Genomic DNA, 20,569 nt, shown 5'->3' with positions numbered 1-20,569 from the left:
AGAAAATAGGATTGTAGAGAAAGGAGGATTTAGAAATGGTAGAAGATGTGTAGTCCAGGTGTTAACAATAAGGCATTTAGGTACACAAAGTTTAAAGTAACTGTTTGTTACATTTATGGATTTAGAAAAAAAAACATGAAGGAGAGGGAGGGGAGCAACATAGCAGATGTTGCAAATGTATGGAATGGACAGGAGATTACTGAAAGCAGTAAAGTGTTTTTATGCAATTAATGAGGCTCTGGTTAGGGTATGTAGGAGAGAGGGAGGACCATTTTCCAGTAAAAGTAGGCCTAAGACAGAGATGTGTAATGTTACTACAGTTTTTAACCCTTTGACTGTTGCAACCCCAAATCCTGAAGTCTTCTGGTGTCGTAAAATATTTGAAAAAAAAAATTCCTATGAAATGATAAAGACTCTTTTCCCAATGATAATGACACCAAAAGTACCAAATTTGATGGAAAACTTACAGAATTACGCTCTCGCGAAGTTAGCGACCTCGGCGACATTTACTCATCGGCGATTTTGCCCACTTTGAGCCCTATTTTCGGCCAATTCCATTGTTCCACTCCATCGAACTCATAGCTATTTCTTTAGAACTCCATTTGTTCTATCAATTGAGTACAAGAACCTGCCCATTTACCAATTTCAAGTACCCAATAAAGTGGTCAGAAATTGGCAATTTGGCCAATTTCATGCAAATTAAAAAATAGTATGTCAATTTCAAAATAAGAGTCCAGAATGAACAATGCAGACATTCCTGGCACTAAAATAACATTTTCTCTGTTCATCAGTCACGTCTCCAGGCCCCTGTTATAATACTCTTGCTTTCTATTTTGAATTTTTATTCACACAAAAAATAGAAGATTTACTGTTATGCAGACTACTGCAATATTGTAATAATTGTATAAATAACGTCATCCCATTCGTGACTGCGTATTAGAATGGCTAGTTGGACAGGTTTTCATTTGTTTACTCTTGAACATCAGCAAAAATCGAACATTTCTGCCACTTTGAGCTCCATTTCAAGATCCTTTTCATAGTTAAACCAATCAAAATCACCTCTATTTCTATAATGTGTTTTTCATTCTATCAAATGAGACCAAGAAAACAAGAATACAACCATAAATACTATACAAAAATACACCTCAAAGTCGGCCGTTTTAATCCAAAAACACGGAGTTTTTTTTCTTATGCACTGTGTGCTGTAGGATATTTTTTATACTGTGCACACTGACCACACAGACCCATTCTCTCACATGTGGGCCTACCAGCTTTCTCTTGCTTGATTTGAAGCTGCTAGAATTTTTGAGTATATATATGTCAAACACATTGGCTCATAGGACGTATATATACGACCAAAACAAGTCAAAGCGTTAACATATTTATAGATGGGGTTGTAAAACAAGCAAGTGCTAGGATGTTGCGAAAGATGTGGGATAGTGAATTTGATAAAAGGTGGGAACTGTCACAGTAACTCTGCAAATAGCAGCTCTTTTAGGAGATTTTGAAGATGTGTGACGAAACACTTACGACATTTTATTGTGGAAACAATTTGGTCCTGGAACCTTATTGACCTCAAATGTTTGAAGTGAATAAGGTCCCAGGACTGAAACATTTCCATATACTGTACCAGGTTTTCACTAAATTATGAAGTGAAGCTGCAAAGACTGGTGGATGAATTTGGGAGGATATGTAAAAAAATAAGTTTATTGAGTATACCAGGAAAAGTGTATGGTAGGGTTATTATTGAAAGAATTAGAGGTATGACAGAATGTAGAATTGCGGATGAGCAAGGAGGTTTCAGAGTGGGTAGGGGATGTGTAGATCAAGTGTTTACATTGAAGCATATATGTGAACAGTATTTAGATAAAGGTAGGGAAGTTTTTATTGCATTTATGGATTTAGAAAAGGCATATGATAGAGTGGATAGGGGAGCAATGTGGCAGATGTTGCAAGTACAGTGGACCCCCGGTTAACGATATTTTTTCACTCCAGAAGTATGTTCAGGTGCCAGTACTGACCGAATTTGTTCCCATAAGAAATATTGTGAAGTAGATTAGTCCATTTCAGACCCCCAAACATACACGTACAAACGCACTTACATAAATACACTTACATAATTGGTCACATTCGGAGGTAATCGTTATGCGGGGGTCCACTGTATATGGAATAGGTGGTACGTTACTAAATGCTGTAAGGAGTTTTTATGAGGATAGTGAGGCTCAGGTTAGGGTGTGTAGAAGAGAGGGAGACTACTTCCCGGTAAAAGTAGGTCTTAGACAGGGATGTGTAATGTCACCATGGTTGTTTAATATATTTATAGATGGGGTTGTAAAAGAAGTAAATGATAGGGTGTTCAGGAGAGGGGTGGGATTAAATTATGGGGAATTAAATACAAAATGGGAAGTGACACTGTTACTTTTTGCTGATGATATTGTGCTTATGGGAGATTCTAAAGAAAAATTGCGAAGGTTAGTGGATGAATTTGGGAATGTGTGTAAAGGTAGAAAGTTGAAAGTGAACATAGAAAAGAGTAAGGTGATGAGGGTATCGAATTATTTAGATAAAGAAAAATTGGATATCAAATTGGGGAGGAGGAGTATGGAAGAAGTAAATCTTTTCAGATATTTGGGAGTTGACATGTCGGCGGATGGATTTATGAAGGATGAGGTTAATCATAGAATTGATGAAGGAAAAAAGGTGAGTGTTGCGTTGAGGTATATGTGGAGTCAAAAAACGTTATCTATGGAGGCAAAGAAGGGAATGTATGAAAGTATAGTAGTACCAACACTCTTATATGGGTGTGAAGCTTGGGTTGTAAATGCAGCAGCGAGGAGACGGTTGGAGGCAGTGGAGATGTCCTGTCTAAGGGCAATGTGTGGTGTAAATATTATGCAGAAAATTTGGAGTGTGGAAATTAGGAGAAGGTGTGGAGTTAATAAAAGCATTAGTCAGAGGGCTGAAGAGGGGTTGTTGAGGTGGTTTGGTCATTTAGAGAGAATGGATCAAAGTAGAACGACATGGAGAGCATTTAAATCTGTGGGAGAAGGAAGGCGGGGTAGGGGTCGTCCTCGAAAAGGTTGGAAGGAAGGGGTAAGGGAGGTTTTGTGGGCAAGGGGCTTGGACTTCCAGCAGGCGTGCATGAGCGTGTTCGATAGGAGTGAATGGAGACGAATGGTATTTGGGACTTGACGATTTGTTGGAGTGTGAGCAGGGTAATATTTAGTGAAGGGATTCAGGGAAACTGGTTATTTTTATATAGCCGGACTTGAGTCCTGGAAATGGGAAGTACAATGCCTGCACTCTAAAGGAGGGGTTTTGGGATATTAGCAGTTTGGAGGGATATGTTGTGTATCTTTATACGTATATGCTTCTAAACTGTTGTGTTCTGAGCACCTCTGTAAAAACAGTGATTTGTGTGAGTGAGGTGAAAGCATTGAATGATGATGAAAGTATTTTCTTTTTGGGGATTTTCTTTCTTTTTGGGTCACCCTGCCTCGGTGGGAGATGGCCGACTTGTTGAAAAAAAAAAATGTAAAAAAAAAAATAAAAAAGGAAATTAAGAGCAAGATGAGAGTAAGATAAGATAAGATAAGATTTCGTTCGGATTTTTAACCCCGGAGGGTTAGCCACCCAGGATAACCCAAGAAAGTCAGTGCATCATCGAGGACTGTCTAACTTATTTCCATTGGGGTCCTTAATCTTGTCCCCCAGGATGCGACCCACACTAGTCGACTAACACCCAGGTACCTATTTGCTGCTATAGATTCCCCAGTGGAAGTAGGTCCTTCCCAAAGAGATGTAGTAGTTGTCGTAGTTGTGAAGGTTATGTCAGACACTGCAACATCATGGAATCTTAATTCTGAGGACATGTACATAACCTTCACGACTACGACAACTACTACTACAACTAACCCATCTCTTTGGGAAGGACCTACTTCCACTGGGGAATCCCGCCTACCAGTGAATATGCCCTCGTCTGCTACACCTGACGTTACTATATAAGCGCCAGGATTCTTTCTTCTGCTTCAGAATCTCCACGACTATGGTGCTGTTCGCACCTACTCCTAGGTTGAGGGACTGATTACCTCATCTTCTGTACATAGTTCTACTGTCTTCAAGTTATGTCCTAGAATTTGTATTGATAAAGCCACTGGATGGCGAAACATCTACAATAAAGATACCCAGATGTTGCACATGTGTCTTACTCTCATCTTGTCGGTATTATATACCATTCGTACACAACTTGTCAGACACTGCAACATCATGGAATCTTAATTCTGAGGACATGTACATAACCTTCACGACTACGACAACTACTACTACAACTAACCCATCTCTTTGGGAAGGACCTACTTCCACTGGGGAATCCCGCCTACCAGTGAATATGCCCTCGTCTGCTACACCTGACGTTACTATATAAGCGCCAGGATTCTTTCTTCTGCTTCAGAATCTCCACGACTATGGTGCTGTTCGCACCTACTCCTAGGTTGAGGGACTGATTACCTCATCTTCTGTACATAGTTCTACTGTCTTCAAGTTATGTCCTAGAATTTGTATTGATAAAGCCACTGGATGGCGAAACGTCTACAATAAAGATACCCAGATGTTGCACATGTGTCTTACTCTCATCTTGTCGGTATTATATACCATTCGTACACATAAACCACAGATAGATGAAGGGGGTTAAAGAGGTAGTTTGGGTGTTGTGGCATTTGTGGATATTAACAAGTTTATCTGTGGAGGCAAAAAATAAAAATGCACCAGAGTATACACAGTGATACAAACACTTTTATAAGAGTGTGAGGGATAGGTTTTAAAAACTACAGTGAGGAGGAGGCTGGAGGCAGTGAAGATGTCACATTTTATATATTTACTACAGGTACATGTACATGGTATACAGACCTAGCTAACATCAATGACGTACTTCCACATAGAAAGCCGCTTGTTATGCTGAGCATTTCGGGCAAGTTAAGTTAGTTTTTTCCCAGGATGTGACCCACACCAATCGACTAACACCCAGGTACCCATTTTAAATTGATGAGTGAACAGGGAGAGCAGGTGGCTTATGGAAACACGTCCCAAATGTTTTCCAGCCGTACTGGAGGAGATTTGAACTCCGGACCTAAGTGTGTGAGCTGAGTGCACTAGTGATCGAGCTACAGGACACCTTTTGAGAGCAATATGTAGTGTGAATATTATGCAGCAAATCTGGAGTGTAAAAATTAAATGGCACGGGTTATGAAAGGTATAATTCAGAGGATTGAGGAGGGGATGTTGACTTGATTTCGGTATTTACAGATGATAGATGAATTATTATTACTGTCATCGTCATCATCATCATCATCATCAATCATCATCATCAATCATCATCAATCATCATCAATCATCATCAGTCATCATCAGTCATCATCATCCATCAATCATCATCCATCAATCATCATCATCTGGAAGCACTAAAGAGTCAGTGATGTGAATATCAAAATGGTATACTACAATACTGACAGGTTGGTAGGTAAGATACATATGCAACATTTAGGCAACTTTATTCCGAAACGTTTCGCCTACACAGTAGGCCTCTTCAGTCGAGTACAGAAAGTAGGCAGGAGCAGTAGAGATGTGAAGACGATGTAATCAGTCCATCACCCTTGAAGTCGTAGATTTGAGGTTGTCAGTCCCTCAGCCTGGAGAAGTTCTGTTCCAAAGTCTGGAACTAACTGAAGATCAAGAGACACTGTTGAGACTTGAATACTGTCAGAAGGAGAGGTGCAGAGTAGTAGTAGTGAGAATGTAGCCACTGAGAGGTCACGTCCCTCTTGGATCAAACAGTTCTCACTTGAAAAAGTTGTCCAAGGTGTTTTCTCTTCTGTACCAAGATGCCATTGTGTTGCAGTGTGTGACAGAGTGACTATCAAAATGGTATACAATACCGACAGGTTAGTAGGTAAGACACATAGGCAACATTTAGACAACTTTATTCCGAAACGTTTCGCCTACACAGGTGTGTAGGCTTCTTCAGTCGAGTACAGAAAGTAGGCAGGAGCAGTAGAGATGTGAATCTATGACTTCAAGGGTGATGGACTGATTACATTGTCTTCACATCTCTACTGCTCCTGCCTACTTTCTGTACTCGACTGAAGAAGCCTACTGTGTAAGTGAAACGTTTCGGAATAAAGTTGCCTAAATGTTGCCTATGTGTCTTACCTACAAATGAGTCAGTGATGTATATGTCATTAACAAGTCATCGAATGGTCAGGAAATATCTCCAATATTTTGCTACTGGCAAAGAGTTCATTAATTTATAAATTTACTAAGAATATTAGTAAGCACTACCTTAAACTAAAGTAACCTAAACTATGTAGTTTGATAGCTCTTAGGTAGGATAATTTAGGATATCTTGCAAGAGTTGGATAACCATAGGAAACTTTAATAATGAATTTAAGTACATGAGTGAGAAGGGTTGGATGTGTGTGAGACATGCATAGCATGTTTAAAACATTATTGTAACTAATCATTGGGTAACTTTAAAAAGTTGAAAAAAATATTGGAATGGAAAGGGTTGAATCTAAGAACTTGCCATGTATGGCCAGTAAGCCCATACATAGCAGTATCTCAATTTTCATAGTTTTAAGTAACTCGTGGATATAGTTTAACAAGTAATTTCAAACCAACTGCTGGGATATCTCTCTGATGTCAGTGATTTGAAAAGTCGGTGACTTCCCAAGGCATTGCTCTAAACATGTAAGAGTCATGCACTGAAAGGTAAATGGAATAGAATTGGGTTTCATCCACAGAAGAGGAGGATTAGTCTAATTCCCTGGATCAAAGTGCCTCTCTAAGAGGGAGACACTGCAGGTTTAACCTAAGATATCACAATAGTCAAATAATATGACACTTCATTTGGGCTAATCATGACATATCAACTAAGCATATTTTTAGTGATACTGACTAATACTGAGTATAGGGGCTCCAGTTTTTTTTATTATGCAAATTTCTCAATATTAAGTGGGTTCTACTGCAATGGAGACAGTTATACTTTTGGTCTATGGAAAGATTTTTTTTTTCCAATAGTCAGAAAAAAGTAACCCAGCCTAACCTTGAACTTACTATTAAATTTAGGTTAGTTTTGGTTAGGCACGAAATTTAACTATCTCCATGAACAGTCTACTCCTGTCAGTGGAGGTTTCTTGTAGCCAGTGAGGGGCTCTTGATGAGAGGAATAGGACCTGCTGTCCTCCTCCTTGGATTGAGCCTGAATGTCTTCCATTCCCCAGGCACTATATAACCCATAAAGGATAAGCGCTCCCCTCCTAATAATAATGCACAATCCACTAGATATGGTTAACACTGTGCTCAAAATGGAGCCCCTAAACTCAGTCGTATCTTTATTTACTACAAGTACATGTACAAGGTATACAGTCCTAGCTGACATCAGTGACATACTACTATATAGAAAGCCTCTTATTATGCAGAGCATATCGGGCAAATTAGGTCAGTTTTGTCCCAGGATGCGACCCACACCAGTCGACTAACACCCGGGTAGCCATTTTGAACTGATGGGTGAACAGGGACAGCAGATGGCTTATGGAAACACGTCCCTAATGTTTTCCAGCCTTACCAGAGAAGATTCAAACTCCGGACCTCAGCATGTGAGCTGAGTGCTCCGGCGATCGAGCTACGGGACAGTAATAATCTTTGTTATAACATTTTAATATGATAAAATATGAATACAAATTAATTTACATTTAAAGCAATATATGAATATGATGCTAATGTTGTTGTTGTTGGGGTTTATAAGGCCACTGACAGCTATGATTCTAATCTTGAGATAAATCTTTCTTAGTGTTGATGGTAGTTTACAGGGCCACTGGCAGCTGACACCGTATGTTGGTGGTGTTGTGGGAGTTGGTCGAGACGCCAAAATGCATGCTTTATTGAGCCCTGCCTCCTGGGAATCCAGGGAAAAAATGTTTCCTAGGTAAGGGCGAGATTTAGAAAGGAAACAAAGTTTCCTCTGAAAAGAGAAACGGGAGCACGAAATTCCCAAGTTAGATCAAGTGGAACGCCAGTCTAAACACCGGCAAAGCCAAGCATTTTACTCCATGCTAGGTAAAAGGACACAAGTGCAACTAATGTGACATTTTATTAAAAAAATAAAATTAAAATTCTTTATTTCTCTATTGATATTACAATGTGGGGTTTACTTATTATAAAATATTATTGCATATTATAAATTATTTATTACAAAGAAGGCCACTAGTATGGCTAGGTATGTGGAAAAAGACACTTATGTACAGTTCAGGACATTTATTAAAGGAAACGTTTCGCCACTAGTGGCTTCTTCAGTCCTTAGGACTGAAGAAGCCACTCGTGGCGAAACGTTTCCTTTAATAAATGTCCTGAACTGTACATAAGTGTCTTTTTCCACATCTTGTCGGTATCACCATACCATTTCCTCATGCCTAGGTATGCATAGGCACTTCGGGCAGGCTAATACTATTTCTTACTCTATATTGGCACAGGTTATGGATCATACTGGTATTAAAGTGACAAAGCTCTTGGCCCTGTGGCCTGGCTGGCAAAGCTCTCGCTTCACACACGAAGTGCCCGGGTTCGATTCCCGGCGGGGTAGAAACATTTCGATGCTTTTTCTTGGAAATATAAACACACATGCAGTATAATGTGATCCTTTATTGACTACGTTTCGCCCACACAGTGGGCTTTTTTCAAGTCACAAACAGTTCTGTTTGTGACTTGTAAAAAAAGCCCACTGTGTGGGCGAAACGTAGTCAATAAAGGATCACATTATACTGCATATGTGTTTATATTTCCATTGTGTCGGTATTTTATACCATTTATTTTCATGCTTTTTCTTACACCTGTTGTCCTGTTCACCTGGCAGCAAGTAGGTACTTGGGTGTTAGTCGACTGGTATGGGTCACATCCTGGGGGGAAAAGATTGAGGACCCCATTGGAAATAATACCTTTATATACTACAAGTACATGTACAAGGTATACAGGCCTAGCTGACATCAATGGCATACAGGAGGCCTGGTCACAGACCGGGCCGCGGGGGCGTTGACCCCCGGAACTCTCTCCAGGTAAACTACTACATAGAAAGCCCCTTGTTATGCTGAGCATTTCGGGAAAATTAGGTCAGTTTTGTGCCAGGATGCGACCAACACCAGTCGACTAACATGCAGGTGCCCATTTTAAACTGATGGGTGAATAGGGACAGGGACAGCGGGTGAATAGGGACAGGGACAGCAGGTGTCTTACGGAAACATGTCCCTAATGTTTTCCAGCCGTACCTGAGGAGATTGGAATTCCGGACAAACAATCCTCGACGACGCACTGTCTTGGGTTATCCTGGGTGGCTAACCCTGCGAGGCTAGAAATCCGAACGAAATCTTATCTAACGTTGTCACAATAAAATGTCACATTAGTTACATCTGTGTCCTTTTACTTAACTTGTTGTCGGTAATTCTACCAATGTTTGACTCCCTGAGTAAGCACGTGTGCATATCACCAATGACGCCGTTGAAGTCCCTTACGCTGTATATTCTTGATGGGTGTTTTAAGGACTACTGCACTGACCCCTTCTTTAGGGTATAATATTAATAATGCCTTGATGACAGTGAAGGGCTCTTGATTCCGTGAAGTGAATCTGTCCTTGCTATCCATGGATCGAATTTGATTACATCTCAATACCCATGAGAGTAACTTCTACATGATAAACTTTCCACCGATTATAACGTGATGATAATAATGTTTTTGTATTTCTACTTGAAAAAAAAAACATTTTGAGGGTACTGTATAGGATATATATAAATTGTAATAGAGCGTAGCAACGTGTTGGATGGGTAGTTATTAGAGTAGTGTTTACATAAGCAATCATTATAACCGGGTCACTTATATTAAACAGAATTGTCTTTGGCAGTTATTATGAAGTTATCGAAATACACATATAAATATTAAAGCTACAAGTGGGTTTTCTCCACACAAAATGTTGAAATACACCATGAGAGAACTGTAATAAAGCTACATGTAGCGTAGATAATGTGAGTGGTAAATAAGACTGGTCCTCCACTTAAAGAAGCAGCAGCAGCAGCAGTGTTGAAGTAAAGTTTCTTAAGTCAACGATTCCTACAGGTATTTGTCTTGTTGTGTTGCTATGACCAACTTAGGTGTGGACAGCAGGGATTAATGTACTGTATCAGGTAGCTTTTGCTAGCAGTTACTGATTTTAATACCTATAGATAGCTAAGAACTGATGGGACAGACGGAAAAATTTCAGGTAGATGGTGAATCAGCATACCAGTTTGTGGTGTAATTAATAAAGACATCAATAAATATAATAACTGATAGTAATTAAAGAAAAATGGTTTAGATGGTTATAAAGAATTATCATGGGTTGCTGTATTGGTTTAGATGGTTATAAAGAATTATCATGGGTTGCTGTATTGGTTTAGATGGTTATAAAGAATTATCATGGGTTGCTCTATTGAGGCGCACAGCCAGACTCATGGTCTGGAGTTTACCTGGAGAGAGTTTCGGGGGTCAACGCCCCCGCGGCCCGGTCTGTGACCAGGCCTCCTGGTGGATCAGAGCCTGATCAACCAGGCTGTTGATGCTGGCTGCACGCAAACCAACGTACGAGCCACAGCCCGGCTGATCAGGAACTGACTTTAGGTGCTTGTCCAGTGCCAGCTTGAAGACTGCCAGGGGTCTGTTGGTAATCCCCCTTATGTGTGCTGGGAGGCAGTTGAACAGTCTCAGGCCCCTGACACTTATTGTATGGTCTCTTAACGTGCTAGTGACACCTCTGCTTTTCATTGGGGGGATGGTGCATCGTCTGCCAAGTCTTTTGCTTTCGTAGTGAGTGATTTTCGTGTGCAAGTTCGGTACTAGTCCCTCTAGGATTTTCCAGGTGTATATAATCATGTATCTCTCCCTCCTGCGTTCCGGGGAATACAGGTTTAGAAACCTCAAGCGCTCCCAGTAATTGAGGTGTTTTATCTCCGTTATGCGCGCCGTGAAAGTTCTCTGTACATTTTCTAGGTCGGCAATTTCACCTGCCTTGAAAGGTGCTGTTAGAGTGCAGCAATATTCCAGCCTAGATAGAACAAGTGACCTGAAGAGTGTCATCATGGGCTTGGCCTCCCTAGTTTTGAAGGTTCTCATTATCCATCCTGTCATTTTTCTAGCAGATGCGATTGATACAATGTTATGGTCCTTGAAGGTGAGATCCTCCGACATAATCACTCCCAGGTCTTTGACGTTGGTGTTTCGCTCTATTTTGTGGCCAGAATTTGTTTTGTACTCTGATGAAGATTTAATTTCCTCATGTTTACCATATCTGAGTAATTGAAATTTCTCATCGTTGAACTTCATATTGTTTTCTGCAGCCCACTGAAAGATTTGGTTGATGTCCGCCTGGAGCCTTGCAGTGTCTGCAATGGAAGACACTGTCATGCAGATTCGGGTGTCATCTGCAAAGGAAGACACGGTGCTGTGGCTGACATCCTTGTCTATGTCGGATATGAGGATGAGGAACAAGATGGGAGCTAGTACTGTGCCTTGTGGAACAGAGCTTTTCACCGTAGCTGCCTCGGACTTTACTCTGTTGACGACTACTCTCTGTGTTCTGTTAGTGAGGAAATTATAGATCCATCGACCGACTTTTCCTGTTATTCCTTTAGCGCGCATTTTGTGCGCTATTACGCCATGGTCACACTTGTCGAAGGCTTTTGCAAAGTCTGTATATATTACATCTGCATTCTTTTTGTCTTCTAGTGCATTTAGGACCTTGTCGTAGTGATCCAGTAGTTGAGACAGACAGGAGTGACCTGTTCTAAACCCATGTTGCCCTGGGTTGTGTAACTGATGGGTTTCTAGATGGGTGGTGATCTTGCAGCTCTCACTTCACATGCTGAGGTTCCGGTTTCGATTCCTGTCGAGGGTAGAAGCATTGGGCGTGTTTCCTTACACCTGTTGTACATGTTCAGCCATCAGTAAAATGGGTACCTGGGTGTTACTCGACCAGTGTAGGGTCGCATTCTGGGACAAAACTGACTTAATTTGCCTGAAATGCTCTGCATAACAAGCAGCTTTCTATATAGTAATCCCCTCAAGGGAAGTTCCTTGATGCTGGTGAGGGGCTCTTGATCTAAGGAATTGGATCTGTGCTCTAGTTCCCTGAACTGAGCCTGAATACCTTCCATCCTTTCTCCACATGTGCTGTATAATCCTACGGGCTTAGCGCTCCCCCATAATTATTATAATATTCTATATAGTAGTATATCATTGATGCCAGCTAGGCCTGTGTGCCTTGTACATGTACTTGTAGAAATAAAATTATTATTATTATTATTATTATGTCACTTACTTTTTTGGGTTATCCTAGGTAGTTTACACATGTTACTATGTATGATAATTTGTGGAACTGTATTTATGTGTACCTATATCTAAATAAACTTACTAAGCCACTTATCTTGACTTTTTTTAGGGGTTATCCTAGGTAATTTACATGTTACCATCATTACAGAGCTGCGGCTTGGCCAGGACTTGATCCTGCATTCCCATGCCCAGCCCTGTGGGAACTGAACAAATTACACTTTACTTTCTCCACTTGACCAGCAATCCTTAAACACCAGACACTCGGCAGGATCAAGTCCTGGTCAAGCCGCAGTTCTGTTAATGATTCAAAGTCACTCATTTTGTGATTTCATTAATATATAGACTGCTCGTGAAGGCTGGTACACCAAACAGGATGAGGTTGAAATTAATCTCTGAGGCTCCATGACCACAGATGTCTTTGTATCAGGGAAAACACGCTCAGTACTACTGAGTACCTGATGTTTAAGGATTGCTGGTGAAGTGGAGAAAGTGATGCGTACTTTATTCAGTACACACAAGGCTGGGCATGGGAGCGCAGGATCAAGTCTTGGCCAAGCCGCAGTTCTGATAATAATTCAAAATCACTTGTTTTGGGATTTTATTAATGTGTTACCATGTATGATAATTGTAGTCACCTGAACTTTGTGTAACTATTTATGTGTACCTGTACCTAAATAAACTTACTGAATCATCTAATAGGTTTTTCTACATTTTTGGTGGCCCTTTTATTTTCATCATAGTTTGTATAGAGTTTCAAATAAAAAAAAATCAGTTTTGTTTCTAATTTAGTGGCTACAGTCAGGGCTGGATTAAGAAGTCTCCGGGCCCTAGGCTACTCAGATTGGCGGGGCCCCTTTGAGTTACGGGTAAGCGAAGCGACCCCTTCCAGCTTGGGGGTGGGGGGGGGGGGGTCGGTGTGAGCCTGTTTAAGGTCTAATTAAATACATTCTGGCTATTTAGATTAAATTTAATAGGGAAAGTACATCAAGACAACCAAAACCATTTACCAACAGCCATTATAACTATCTTGTTAAATCATGCATTTTAAAGAGAATAAACTCAAGACAGCATAGTATTACTAGATTAGGCTATTAAAGTAGTGACATCATGTACCTATTATATTCAGCATAACCACTACAGCACTATTATTCCCTTTATAAATCACTGACCATTATTGTTATCATTGCATCATGCATAAGACTATCAAATCATATAAACTCAAGAAAGTAAAGAATTGTTTATATTCACAGGCACTTCTTAAATAAACTTTTTTCTGGATTTCATATTGGCAAAATCATCAATTATATTCTGAAAATCAATATTTCTTGTTAGATCAGACTCAATGGTCAACAAGGCTAGGTTACACAATTTGTCTTGGCTCATTGTTGAACGGAGCTGGTTTTTCACTCTTTTCAAAACAGAAAATGAACGTTCTCCTTCACAGTTAGTAGCTGGAAGTGTTAGGTAAAGGCGATACACTATGTCAACATTAGGGAAGGTTTCTGAGATACCTGCATTTCTTAAATGTTTCAAAGCAGCTGAGGGCGCACATTTTTCAGGTGGAGCTTTAATCTGATTCATATACCCAGAAAAATGAACTATTTCTTCAACAAATGTGTCCTGAACATCTGCTGAAAGGTGTTGTTGCAACTTTAATGCAGCTTCTCTCAATTCTGCATCTGGCATAGTAGTAATTTTGAACAGAAATCCAAACTTGTCATTGAGATTCTGGTAGATTTCTTTTCTTTTCACCAATTCTGTAATCAGTGAATCCAGAATGACGAAGTATGTAGCTGTCTTACATTTCTGCCTTGGTAGCAACACAATTTCATTGTCTGGCTCTTCAAAATTGCGTTTCCTCTTCCTTGACCGCTGATGATCAGCCCGGTAACTGTAGTCTTTCACCAGCAGTTTAGCTTTCTCTTCAAACATTTCAAAAGCTTCATCATTGCGAAGTGAGCTTACAAATTCCACTAAGCCTGCATAGAGGTTAGCACAAGTAGCCATTTCAATTTCAATTTTCTGAAGTGTCTTGTTCGTGGCATTTAACCGTTCCAGTATACAGTCCCAAAGCACACAGAGTAAGGCCAATTCAAAATCTTCCAATTTTGATGCTAAGCTGGCTGCTTCGCTTCTTGTAGTTGCTGTCTGGTCTTCATCCTCTGCTATTTGGATCAAAGCAGAACGTATTTCAGCAAAGCTGTCTTTCAAAGCATGTGTTGCATCATGCTGCACTGAGAGTATACCATCTATGATCTTTTCACAGTTTCTGAATTTGCAAGCTTCCTATAAAACATAGGTGACTTTAAACAACGACGACTTCCATCATCATAAATCCTTGCTGATTTCCTAAAGTCAATGTTCAGAGTTTGACTGAAGTTTTCTGCAATGAAAGCATTACATAGAGAATCTGGGATTACATTTGGCCATGAGGCAGGATCTTTTAAGACAAATCCTGTGGATGAAATGTCCGTTGAGACATTGAGAGGAGACACAAAAGAAGTAGATGCTGGCTGAGAAATAATGGAGGGAGGGCTTCCTGTATGATATGACGTATCTGCAGATTCAACTGTACTGGTAACATCAGAAACTGTTTTCGTGAGCATGTCTGTGATCTTTCTGCAGCTTCCTACATCTTTCTTTTTCTGTTCTTCTTCTTGAATTTTTTTCTTTCTTTTCTGTGACCCACTCGCATAAGAACGTCCAACATCACGTTCACGAGATGCCATAATGAGGATGTATCACTGTCTGTAATCATGCAAATACAAATTTTTCATTATCAATTATTATTAATTTTTTAATTATTATTAAATTTTTTTTTCTGTCAATTGGGGGGATATGGCCCTTGTAGCCCCCTTTCCTCTGGCTGTGCATCTAAAAATTCAAAACGTTACCAGAAAGGAGTCATATACAGAACTTTTACCATAGATTAGGTTAGTGATTTGGGCTACGAATATTTTACTAATTCATCCTCCTTGATCTCCAATTTACTTAAACAGAAATCATACTGAGTCCAAGAACAATGCACAATGGTATTTATATTACCATTTTCATAACTAAACTAATCATTATGTTTTGCATGATATATGGCCTACCACCATAGATAAGGACATGAGAATTAAAGAATGCAGGGACAATTTTCAGTTTCACCCAACCAATGATTTTCTGATGTGGCTTATGTGCTTCTGGGGAAATATGTAGTAAATTAATTGATGTTCTACATCACTTCCGTCGCAACTTGAAAACTAAGCATTTGCGACGGAAGTGATGTAGAACATCAATCAATTGAGATCTGTTATTGAAATGATAAAGACTTAAAGACAGGACAAAGTGCTTTTAAAACCTACAAACGGAAGTCAGTTTGCGTTTTTAGGTTTTTCTTTATAGTATTTTTACCAAAAATGCGTCTTTACTGGTCCATGCGTCTTTACTGGTCAAGTAACCCTATCAGGTACCTCCCTTAACATTTAGAGACAAAAACAAACATTTATCCATACACATCAATGTCTATCAACAACACTTCAGTTAATTTGTCACAGTACAAGTCTAGATAACTTGTAATTACTACAGAAATTTGGAGAGGAATCTCCCATACTCACCCATTAGCGGGAAAACACAGCTGTTCTGATGTAAACAAAGGCGTGTTGAGTGTTGCCATCTATGGTTAGGTTTATTTATTTTTATTTTATTTCATTATTTATTTTTGTTTTGATTAATTTTTAAAAATCAATTTTACTCTCCAAACACTTGAACTTTTTAGGTAGGGACCCCTTTGCACTTGCACCATGTGCGCAGTTTTGGATGAGCCCCTGAACCCCTTGGACCGCGGGGCCCCCAAATGCGCGGGGCCCTAGGCAAATGCCTAGTTTGCCTGTGCGGTAATCCGGCCCTGGCTACAGTACTTCACCTTGACAAACAACATAAGGATGATATAGGGCAGTGTCCTAGTATTTATCATTTGCAATGGAAGTCATCCTGACTTTTTTGGGGTTATCCTAGGTAATTTACACCATGTATGATAATTGTACATAAATTTACCTGTACTTAACTAACTAAACTTAATTACGTACTTAATGTCCCTCAGGAACTTAAAACTGTTCTCTTTGCAGAAAACACTCCTAGATCTGGTTAACTCCAACACTTATAAAGATGTCTGCTGCATAATAAGCAAGAGACCTACATAGTGTTTGGATTCAACATAAAGGTAAATAATACACACATTGAAAGACAAGGGAAAATTCATAGGCAGGTATACACCTTGAGACCACACTAAAATTGAACATGCTTATCCAGGAATTTTTATTTACAGCAGTGAGTATTTATGATCAACTAACGAATCAGCACCTTAAGGAAAAGAGAAATTTTGTTATTCAATCTTTTTATGTTTACATTTGTAGATCAATGGTTCAGAGAACCGACACGTTGATAAATTAGACACATGTGCAACTCTTGATTGATGGACTGACCACATCGACTCAAGGCTGAGGGACTGATTACCTCATTCTCCTCCTGTACTTCAAGATTCTCCTTTGTATGGACTGATGAAGCCACTGTGTGGCAAAACGTTTCCTCAATAAAGATACCCAAGAGTTGCACATGTGTCTAATTTATCAATGTTTACATTTGTTTACTTTTGAACATTGGCAAAAATTAAACATTTCCCCTACTTTGAACTCCATTTCCAGGTTCTTTTTATAGTAAAATCAATCAAAATCACCTCTATTTCTATAATATGTTTTCCATTCTATCAAATGGGACCAAGAAAACGAGAATATAACCATAAATACTATACGAAAATAGACCACAAAGTCGGCATTTTAATTAAAAAAAACGGTCGGAGTTTTTTCTTCTCATTATGCACTGCATGCTCCAGGATTTTTTTTATATGGTGCACACTGACCACACAGACCCATTCTCTCACATGTGGGCCTACTAGCTTTCTCCTGCTTGATTTGAAGCCGCTAGAATTTATGAGTATATATACGTCAAACACGGTACCTCGTAAGACGTATATATACGACCTCGACAGTCAAAGGGTTAAGGGTTAATCCTTAGCATATTTTTTGGTATAGATGTGATGAGTTCCTATATATTTGGTACAGTTTGATAGGATATTGTTTTGTATTTTTACCAATGTTGCTAAGTTACAACATATTGGAGTGAGAGGTGTGGAAGGAAGTACAGTGGTCCCTCAATTATCGTCCATAATCCATTCCTGGAAGTGGGACTATTATCGAAATAGACGATTTTCGAATCAATTTTCCCCATAAGAAATAATGTAAATACAATTAATCCGTTCCTGGCACCCAGAAGTATTAAAACAAAAAAAAATTTTACATGAAATATAGATGTAGTACATAAACAATTCAATGGGACATGATGAAACATTAACAGGATAACACTTACCTTTATTGGCAATTCTTCTTAGTGTATGGAAGACTGGAGGAGGAGAGAGATTGGATTAGTTACTGTTTGGAAGGGGAATCCCCTTCCATCAACACCTCAGGTACTACCAAGTCCTTTTCTGGGGTTACTTCTCTTCTCTGTTTCTTAATGCCACTAGGACCAGCTTGAGAGTCACTGGAGTCTCTGTTTCTGGCAAGCCACTATGGCTTGCAACATCCTTCTCAGGGTGATGTTTCTCCATAAATCTTTCCATCCTACCCCACATTTCAAAAATCTCCTTAATTTCTGAAGAAGGCACCTTCTTCCATCTCTCTTCCTCCTCTGCAGCAAGATTCTGAGCTGCAATCTGTTTCTGTTCCTGCTGAAGCTCTTGCAGCTCCTCAGTGGTTAGCTCTTCGTTGTGGTCCTCCACCAACTCTTCCACATCCTCCAAACTCACATCCAACCCCATGGAACTCCCCAATGCCACAATTGAGTTCACAAGTGACATAGGCTCACCAGGGTAGCCACAAACCCTTCAAAGTCACTCTTGTGGACACAATCTGGCCACAATTTTCTCCAAGCAGAGTTCAAAGTCCTGGTAGTCACTCCCTCCCAAGCCTTACCTATAAGGCTTATGGAATGGAGGATACTGAAGTGTTCTTTCCAAAAATCTCTTAGGATCAAATAAGTGTCTGAGGTCACATACTAATAACATAGAAACATGGAATATACTCTAGAATGAATAAAATAAGTCATTATGTATGTCACGAGGTGTTGTGTCGTCGTTGGGTGTATAAAGGTCACTGAGAGTAAGCCGTCCATAATGGTGGTGAAGCAGCAGCTGAGGCGGCGGTGTTTTCTGTAGCCCTATATAACTCCAACAACATTGGAGGAGTTAGTAGAATTGCTGAATCACTGAAGAAGGTACCCTCTACCACCATCACAACCACTACCACCTTCTACCACTATTACAACTGCTACCACCATCACTACCACCTTCTACCACTATTACAACTGCTACCACCATCACTACCACCTTCTACCACCATTACAACTGCTACCACCGTCGCTACCACCTTCTACCACTATTACAACTGCTACCACCATCACTACCACCTTCTACCACTATTACAACTGCTACCACCATCAACCACTATCACAACTGCTTCCACTCTACCACCACCACCTTCGTATTTTTCTACAAACTTTTTCTTTAATTATGTGTGTTTGTCACATTCTTTACCAAAGGGCTGGTACTAGAAGGTTTCTTTGGAGCCATGGTGACTTATTTAGCAGTTGCAGGCACTAAAACTTTGTCACATTCTTTACCAAAGGGCTGGTACTAGAAGGTTTCTTTGGAGCCATGGTGACTTATTTAGCAGTTGCAGGCACTAAAACGAATGGAATATTATGAAATGTATCATATGAACTCATGGGATCATCCTCACTCACTGATAAACAGTGGCACACTGGCTGGGAATGGAGTGTGAGGTGGCTCGGGGCTGTGTGTACACGTCCCAGATGAAAGACGATTAGCGAGTCAACTGACCATTTGCGAGCCAGTGTTTAGACGAAATAACAGGACTATTTCCGAAATGGATGACTTTCAGGCCGGACAATTATTGAGGGACCACTGTACTATATAATACAGAGACCCATTGAAAAGCAGAAACACCATGGGCATAAGAAAATACTGTGTCAACATCTGTGGTACTCGGGCTGTTCTTCAACTCTGTATATCCTTGGTTAGGCCTCATTTAGACTATGCTGCTCAGTTCTTGTCACCGTATTACAGAATGGATATAAATGCTCTGGAAAACGTACAGAGGAGGATGACAAAGATGATCCCATGTATCAGAGATCTTCCCTATGAGAATAGACAGAGGGGGCCCTGAATCTGCACTCTCTAGGAAGGCGTAGAATTAGGGGGATATGATCGAGGTGTATAAATGGAAAACAGGAATAAATAAAGGGGATGTAAATAGCGTGCTGAAAATTTTCAGCCAAGACAGGACTCGCAGTAATGGTTTCAAGTTGGAAAAATTCAGATTCAGGATGGATATAGGAAAGCACTGGTTTGACAATAGAGTTGTGGATGAGTGGAACGAACTCCCAAGTACAGTTATTCAGGCTAAAACGTTGTGTAGTTTTAAAAATAGATTAGATAAATACATGAGTGGGTGTGGGTGGGTGTGAGTTGGACCTGACTAGCTTGTGCTGCTGGGTCTGGTGCCGTGCTCCTTCCTTGATTGGAGGTGACCAGACTGGGTGGGTCATTGGGCTAATCTGGGGGGGGGGATCATTGGGCTAATCCGGGGGGGGGGGATCATTGGGCTAATCCGGGGGGGGGATCAGTGGGCTAATCTGGGGGGGGGGAACATGGACCTGCTCCGCATGGGCCAGTAGGACTGTTGCAGTGTTCCTTCTTTCTTATGTTCTTATTCAGCTTGCCACCAGTAGATATTTAGAAACGCCTGTATTGTCAGAACATACATACATGTTTAACCCTTTGAGGGTCGACAGGCCCTCTCCGAGACTCGTTCTTAGGATCGGCCAAATTTAAAAAAAAAAATTTTTATGAAAAGATAGAGAATCTTTTCCTAATCATAATGACACCAAAAGTATGAAATTTGATGGAAAACTTACGGAATTATGCTCTCGCGAAGTTAGCGGTCTCGGCGATGTTTACGCATCGGCGATTTTGCCCACTTTGAGCCCCATTTTCGGCCAATTCCACTGTACTAGTCGACAAAAAACATTAATATTTCGCTAGAACTCCATT

At 40.1% G+C, this 20,569-nt stretch overlaps 2 protein-coding genes across 7 annotated transcripts in view; one reads left to right on the top strand and one right to left on the bottom strand.

Annotated features, from left to right (window-relative positions):
• Nucleotides 1-7,903, bottom strand: part of LOC128692726 (cartilage acidic protein 1) — an 82,444-nt gene extending 74,541 nt beyond the window's left edge. The window contains exon 1 of one of the 4 annotated variants that reach the window (XM_053782047.2): nucleotides 7,744-7,903. The gene's annotated coding sequence lies outside the window, so the exon portion shown is untranslated. Of the gene's footprint in view, nucleotides 1-7,443; nucleotides 7,590-7,618 lie in introns of those variants that run through there. The other 3 variants (XM_053782050.2, XM_053782049.2, XM_053782048.2) reach the window with 3 other exon arrangements.
• A 2,110-nt stretch (nucleotides 7,904-10,013) lies between these two features.
• The window catches only part of Sugb (Sugar baby), an 81,762-nt gene continuing 71,206 nt past the window's right edge, over nucleotides 10,014-20,569 (top strand). For all 3 annotated transcript variants that reach the window (XM_053782052.2, XM_053782051.2, XM_053782053.2), the window contains exons 1-2: nucleotides 10,014-10,152; nucleotides 16,509-16,603. The gene's annotated coding sequence lies outside the window, so the exon portion shown is untranslated. The remainder of the gene's footprint in view (nucleotides 10,153-16,508; nucleotides 16,604-20,569) is intronic.

The sequence above is a fragment of the Cherax quadricarinatus genome, chromosome 30 (assembly GCF_038502225.1).
Source record: "Cherax quadricarinatus isolate ZL_2023a chromosome 30, ASM3850222v1, whole genome shotgun sequence".
Taxonomy (NCBI): Eukaryota; Metazoa; Arthropoda; class Malacostraca; order Decapoda; family Parastacidae; genus Cherax; species Cherax quadricarinatus.
The sequence above is the reverse complement of the archived record's forward strand: the minus strand, read 5'-3'. Positions and strand labels throughout refer to the sequence as shown.